Source organism: Lolium rigidum, chromosome 4 (genome assembly GCF_022539505.1).
Source record: "Lolium rigidum isolate FL_2022 chromosome 4, APGP_CSIRO_Lrig_0.1, whole genome shotgun sequence".
NCBI classification, from domain to species: Eukaryota; Viridiplantae; Streptophyta; class Magnoliopsida; order Poales; family Poaceae; genus Lolium; species Lolium rigidum.
Window position 1 is genome coordinate 38166415 of NC_061511.1, and position 6970 is coordinate 38173384.

Here is a 6970-nt window from a genome sequence, read left to right on the forward strand (position 1 = left end):
TAGCATAAGTTGTTGGTGCACATAGGTGAACCATAGTATATAGGCTTTGGACTTGACAAAGTAAACGCTAGTTTTATTCCGCATTTGTTAAGCCCATCTCGTAAAAGTTTTAAACCGCCTATTCACCCCCCTCTAGGCGACATCCGTATCCTTTCACCTCCTCCTCCTCGTCGGAGCCGACCTCCAATAACCGTCCGTCGTCAGAGGCTGCCAACGGACGGTTCCAGTGGCGTTGCTAGAAGTGGAGGCAGTGGAGGTGGTGTGGCACGGCTAATATTAGCCCAGTGGTGAGCTTGCGGTGAGGTATTGCGGAGGACATGGCAGGGGTTGGGATTATTGAAGGCGGAGGAAGATGTGTTTCCGTGCGTAAAATGAGGCAAGCTTATAGAGCGTTACAGCTCGTGAGAGAATGCCTCGTCGCATTAATCACTAGCATTGGGAGATGAGCTGGTGTGGCGTGGGAAAGTGGTGCAGCTCAGCGACGTGCACACGCACAGGAAGTGCAACAGAAAGAGCATACTTGTTTCGTCGCAGGATCAATAAGAGCAAGTTCAATAGTATAGCCAGGTGCTGACTATAAGCCATGTGCCATATCATCTATAGCTAACTTAGATCCAATATGTACAATAGTGAGCTATAAAAATTGCTACTTTATCCACCTTTCACACTCACAAAGTGCCTAGGAGTACGTGCTAGAGCTGGCTCTTGCATTAAAGTCCACTTCTCTTCTCTCTCCACCTCTCTCTCCTCCAACTAGGCAAAAATATATTATTCTAATCCTTATAGCCAGGTGACTAGGACTTATTGTACTTGCTCTAAGCCTGATCATAGTGGAGAGTAATTTAGACTAGTAACATATGTCATGTTACTAGTCTAGGTTATTACCTTATATGTGGTGTCATGCATTGTATCATTTATTATGTTGTAGACTCATCTTTCCTTGAGGTGTGTGATGTTATGGTAACATAGCTAGTTACTACCTCACTTTTTTTCATTTATTAGCATGTCATGTCACCAAAATACCTTGAGATGTGTGATGTTATGTCAACACCCGGATTTTTAAGTCCGGATGCCTATTATGTCATACATCGCAATCCCAGGAATATTGTTGTTGCGAGGCATAATAGTTAAGTATCACAGTCATCATTCATTACAAACCATAAGGTCTTACATTTGGAATCACATCATCCATATTACACGAATAGTTGATCTATTGATCAACGAACAAACACAAGTTCATAGCGGAAGCGTAAGATACAAGGACTCTCTAGTCCACAGGCCAACGCTTGACATCGGAAGACTCCTAGTTGTCGTAGGCGTCCTGCTTGGTCTTCACCTTGATAGTTCCGCTCGTCTTCATACTCGGCCATTTGAATAGCCAGGGACAAAGCCGTGAGTACGTTGAGTACTCGCAAACTAATACTATTGTAAGTGCTATTCAGTTCTAGTAGGGGTAATAGGCTCTAGTTTGATTTGCATAAAGCTAGTTTTATTTCATAAGCAGTTTAGTAAAAGACTCAATCTTGCTAACTAACTCAAGTGGGAACATTAGTGTCATTCCCACCATTCAAGTGGTGATTTCAAGTCAAGTCACCCTTCACCATTCAACCTTTTCAAGATATTTTGATACCGGAAACTGTATGGCCTTTCCAACCGTCCGTAACCGTGGACGCGGCTATTCGAATAGGTTTACACTCTGCAGAGGTTGCACACTTGTGCCACAACATTTGATTACATCCGTCGGGAATAATCCCGAATCATCGTAACTCAGTACGCGGATCATCAACCTTAACCTTTCACTTATATATCCTAGTATAGGCACCTCTCCCCATGAGGTTGGCCTCCCAGTGAAGACAAACCGTCATCCTGGGAACTGCACAGGGCTTGGCCGTACAATTCACCTCAATTCACATCATTTCTCAACAACGGAGGCAGCCTCGGCATAACCCCTATGATGCTTGTTCAGAGGGAACCCATACTAAGACACACAAACTTCCAGCTAAGCCCTACCCATAATCAGGTATTGTGGGGGTACTTGTAAATTGGAAAGGTATCGCATCCAAACCAATATCAGTTTTAATCAAAAATCACCATCTTCTCTTGGTCATATCACCTTTCAAAAATCATTCAAAAACAACTTCACCTCACCAAGTTCCCATCTAGAGTAGTCAAGTTTTATTTGTTAGCAATAGCACTAATCATGAGGGGTGCTAACTTAGCATTGCTTGTTCTAGCTCTAAGCTTGTGCTCATATGCTACTCTAGACCAAGTGAAACATAAATCAAAAAGTACTTTAAAAATAAAGCATTAAAACTTGTATAATAAAAATTGGGATAGGACCACTAAGCATAAGGTAAAAAGGGGTGATGCATTGCTCTTGAGAGCTTTGCACTTAGCAAGTATGTTAGCTTGCCTTGGTGGTGGTATTGATCAAATTGATCTTCTTCTCCTTGGGAGTAAGCCTCCTCCTCCTCTTGATACTCTTCCGTACTAGCGTCTAAAATACGAATACGAAGTACAATCACCACACAAGTTTAATTAACTAGGCTAATGCACACCTCATGGGTCACACAATCTAAGCTAACATCACAACATGCTTATTACATAAGTTGGCTTTGGTGTATTCTCCAGAAAAATGATTTCCTCTCATTGAATCTTGTTAAGATTTAATTTCCTCAAATAATATTATATGACCTAGGTTGACCAAGGTCAACCTCTTCATAAGTATTACTTGGGAAAAATAATTTAAATGAGGTGGATCACCTCATAATATTTAAGTAACACTACATTTGATTTAAATCTCAAGTAATTCATATAAGAGAGTTTGAAACCAGGGGTCCAAGCATCCCATGAATTCATGTGAGACAAGTTTAAATGAAGTGTAAAACTCCACAATATTTACTTTAATAGTTTTGGACAATATCAACTAGTTAAACTAGTCAAATGATCCTTTAATTAAACTAGGGCATGATCATGCAAAGTGACCACACCCTTTTATTTCATAAACAATTAGTGTAAGTCAAAAGTGAGCTATTGGAGTTGGAATTAACTTAATATCTAATTTGGTTGATTTTTAAGAATTATTTGAATAGGGAAAAGTCCCTGTTTTGTTCTTTTTATCACATTTATTCTATAACAGAACTAGAGTTGGGGCCAGTGTAGTTTTGTAGACAATTTGACAAGGTTTCCAAATATATAAAATTTGTCAAATTTGGTTTGGTAGATTTTCCCCTATTTAATTTTGAAAACAGCATCTGAGAATAATAACCAAAATCTAAAATTCAAAATTCAAACGATGGGCTTCGGCGGGAACCGCTAACGGGCTAACTAGCAGAGGAAGGAAATGGGCCGGCCCAGTACTGCGTCTGGCGCAGCGGGCCGCCTGACAGTGCGGGGACCACCTGTCAGCGTGTTTTAAAACACCGAACCGGTACGAGGAAAGGGAGCCGTCGGATTAGATGCAGATCGGACGCACGACGTGCGTCGTCGTCTCCGACGAGAAGCGAGGCTACTGGCGGCGAGGGCAGGGGGTCGACGGCTCACCGGCGGCGCGGCGAGGGTCGGCGAAGCGCGGCGAAGACGTTGGCGAGGTAGAGGAAGCAGCCTGAAGCAGTCCCGTCTCCAGGGGTGTCCTCCTTCACCGGCGGGCTCCGTGTACTGGCGGCGGCGATGAGGTAGCGATTGGGGCGGCGGAGTGGCTAATCCAGTGAATGGAGAGGTCGAGGAGGGGTGGTGTGAGGTGGAGAAGCGAATGGTGTGTCCAATTTGAGAGGAGAGGCGCCCCTTTTATAGCAGCGCGAGGTGGCCGTGGCGCACGGATGATCTCACCATCGACGACGGTGCTACAGCGGCGGTGATGGGCTGGCGATGACGCACGCGGGTTGGCGACGCACTGCTGATGACACAGGGCTTGACGGCGTTGAAAAAGATGCAGAGAGGAGCTCGTACGCATGACGGGAGTGCAGTACCCGCGGCGGACGTCGGCGAGATGGGCGTCGGCTACGGCGTTCCCGCGGACCAATGGCAGTGTCTGGGCGGCTCACCGTGGCGTCGTGAAGCGTTTGGCGCTGGAAGCCAGGGCGAGGGTCAACGGAGGCGCTCGGGCGACGACGTGGCCAGACGCGTCCTGGAGCGTGCCAGTGCACGCTCTGTCGTGCGCGTGCACGTTCTGGGCGTGTCTGGGCGTCACGTTTTTGGTGCGCACGGTGCACCATTTTGTCGAGGCTAGTGTCCAAGACGATCAGTGGAGTGTGGGGAAGCTAGTTGGCAAGGTGGTGCACGGTGGAGATGGCCAGAGAGCAAGTGGGCATGGTGAGCTCATGCCATGCCACGGCATGGCATGGTTTTGGTCAAATGATGATGGTTGTGTGTACCACTTCTTGTCTGGTGTGTTTGGCAGGGTAGAGGGAGGTCAGGGGAGTACATTTGCTGAGCTAGGCTTGATGGTTTGGGCTAAAACCCACTGGTTTGTTTGATGTATGGAGTTGGCAGGGTGCTGCTCACCAAGTGTTCGACGAAATGCCCGCAAGAACTTTATTTTCAAATTTTGAATTGAATTTTGGTGGAGTGTAAACATATATTATTTGCAGTAGATTGGTGGTGGTGGTGGTCAAAAAGGAGTTGGAATGCAAAAATCCAAAATGCACATGATCTTCACTTTTGCTTCTGGTTCCAACTTTGCTTGATGAAAACTTTGAAACTAGAGAGAATTTGTAAAGGGTTGCTTGAGCAAAGTTGTTCACTTTTATGTTGTCTTGGATGAGGTGCAAAGGTTGGGCAAAGTTTAGTTGAGAAAACTTGAAATAACAGGGCTCAAAGTAGGCATCAGGTTAAAATTGTCACATGTGACCATATTGCATGTAACTTGGAAATTGAATTTGATTTTGGTTTGATTTGAGTTTCTTCACTTCCAAAAGTGTTTAAAAGTGTTTAGTAACCATTTACAACCAATGGTGCAAGCCAAAGTGGTCTAGGTTAAGTATTTGCAAAAATGGCATAAGCCATATGTGTGTGTGGAGATGAATTTTATCTTTTCTTTTCTTATTTCTTTTCTCTTGTATTTGGGGTGATCTAAAGATCAATGTTAGGGTTTAGGTATGAGTGTAATCACACAAGCACATAACATGGTCAATTGCACACTCAAGTAAACAATCAAGTGACCTATATGCATAGCACTATATGATGAGAAAAAGTTTTTGTTGGTTCTCAATTTTGGTATTTGGGAAATTCTCTCTTTGTCTATTTATTGAAAAAATTTGGGATGTTACAAACCCTTCCCCCTTACAAAAGATCTCGTCCCGAGATCTAAAGAAAAATTAGGTACTAAAGAGATCTGGGTATTCCTTCTTCATGTCCTCTTCGCGTTCCCAAGTGGCTTCATCTTCAGTGTGATTGCTCCACTGAATCTTCAGGAACTTGATACTCCTGGTGCGGGTGGTCCTGAAGGCTTCTTCAAGGATGCGAATAGGCACTTCACGGTATGTCAAGTCCGTGTTGATATCCACCGAGCGGTGATCGATATTCTTGAACACTTCAGTCTTCTCGGGGACTTCAAGGCACTTTCGGAGTAGCGAGATGTGAAACACATTGTGCACCGCCGACATTTCCTCCGGTAATTCAAGTTGATATGAAACTTCTCCTCGGCGACTCAGGACTTTGAAAGGTCCGACATATCTGGGGGCGAGCTTTCCCTTCAGCTGGAATCTCTGCATTCCTTTGAGGGGTGACTGATACGTCGCCGACGTATCGATAATTTCTTATGTTCCATGCCACATTATTGATGTTATCTACATGTTTTATGCACACTTTATGTCATATTCGTGCATTTTCTGGAACTAACCTATTAACAAGATGCCGAAGTGCGATTGCTTGTTTTCTGCTGTTTTTGGTTTCAGAAATCCTAGTAAGGAAATATTCTCGGAATTGGACGAAATCAACGCCCGGGGGCCTATTTTTCCACGAAGCTTCCGAAGTCCGAAGACGAAACGAAGTGGGGCCACGGGGTGCCCAAACCCTAGGGCGGCGCGGCCCCCCTTGGCCGCGCCGCCCTGTCATCCGGGGCCCCTGTGCCCCCTCCCCGACTTGCCCTTCCGCCTACTTAAAGCCTCCGTGACGAAACCCCGGTACCGAGAGCCACGATACGGAAAACCTTCCAGAGACGCCGCCAACGCCGATCCCATCTCGGGGGATCCAGGAGATCGCCTCCGGCACCCTGCCGGAGAGGGGAATCATATCCCGGAGGACTCAACGCCGCCATGGTCGCCTCCGGTGTGATGTGTGAGTAGTCTACCCCTGGACTATGGGTCCATAGCAGTAGCTAGATGTTTGTCTTCTCCCCATTGTGCTATCATTGTCGGATCTTGTGAGCTGCCTAACATGATCAAGATCATCTATCTGTAATTCTATATGTTGCGTTTGTTGGGATCCGATGAATAGAGAATACTTGTTATGTTGATTATCAAAGTTAAATCTATGTGTTGTTTATGATCTTGCATGCTTTCCGTTACTAGTAGATGCTCTGGCCAAGTAGATGCTTGTAACTCCAAGAGGGAGTACTTATGCTCGATAGTGGGTTCATGCCTGCATTGACACCTGGGACAAGTGACGTAAAGTTCTAAGGTTGTGTTGTGCTGTTGCCACTAGGGATAAAACATTGATGCTATGTCTAAGGATGTAGTTGTTGATTACATTACGCACCATACTTAATGCAATTGTCTCGTTGCTTTGCAACTTAATACCGGAGGGGTTCGGATGATAACCTCGAAGGTGGACTTTTTAGGCATAGATGCAGTTGGATGGCGGTCTATGTACTTTGTCGTAATGCCCAATTAAATCTCACTATACTCATCATGATATGTATGTGCATGGTCATGCTCTCTTTATTTGTCAATTGCCCAACTGTAATTTGTTCACCCAACATGCTGCTTGTCTTATGGGAGAGACACCTCTAGTGAACTGTGGACCCCGGTCC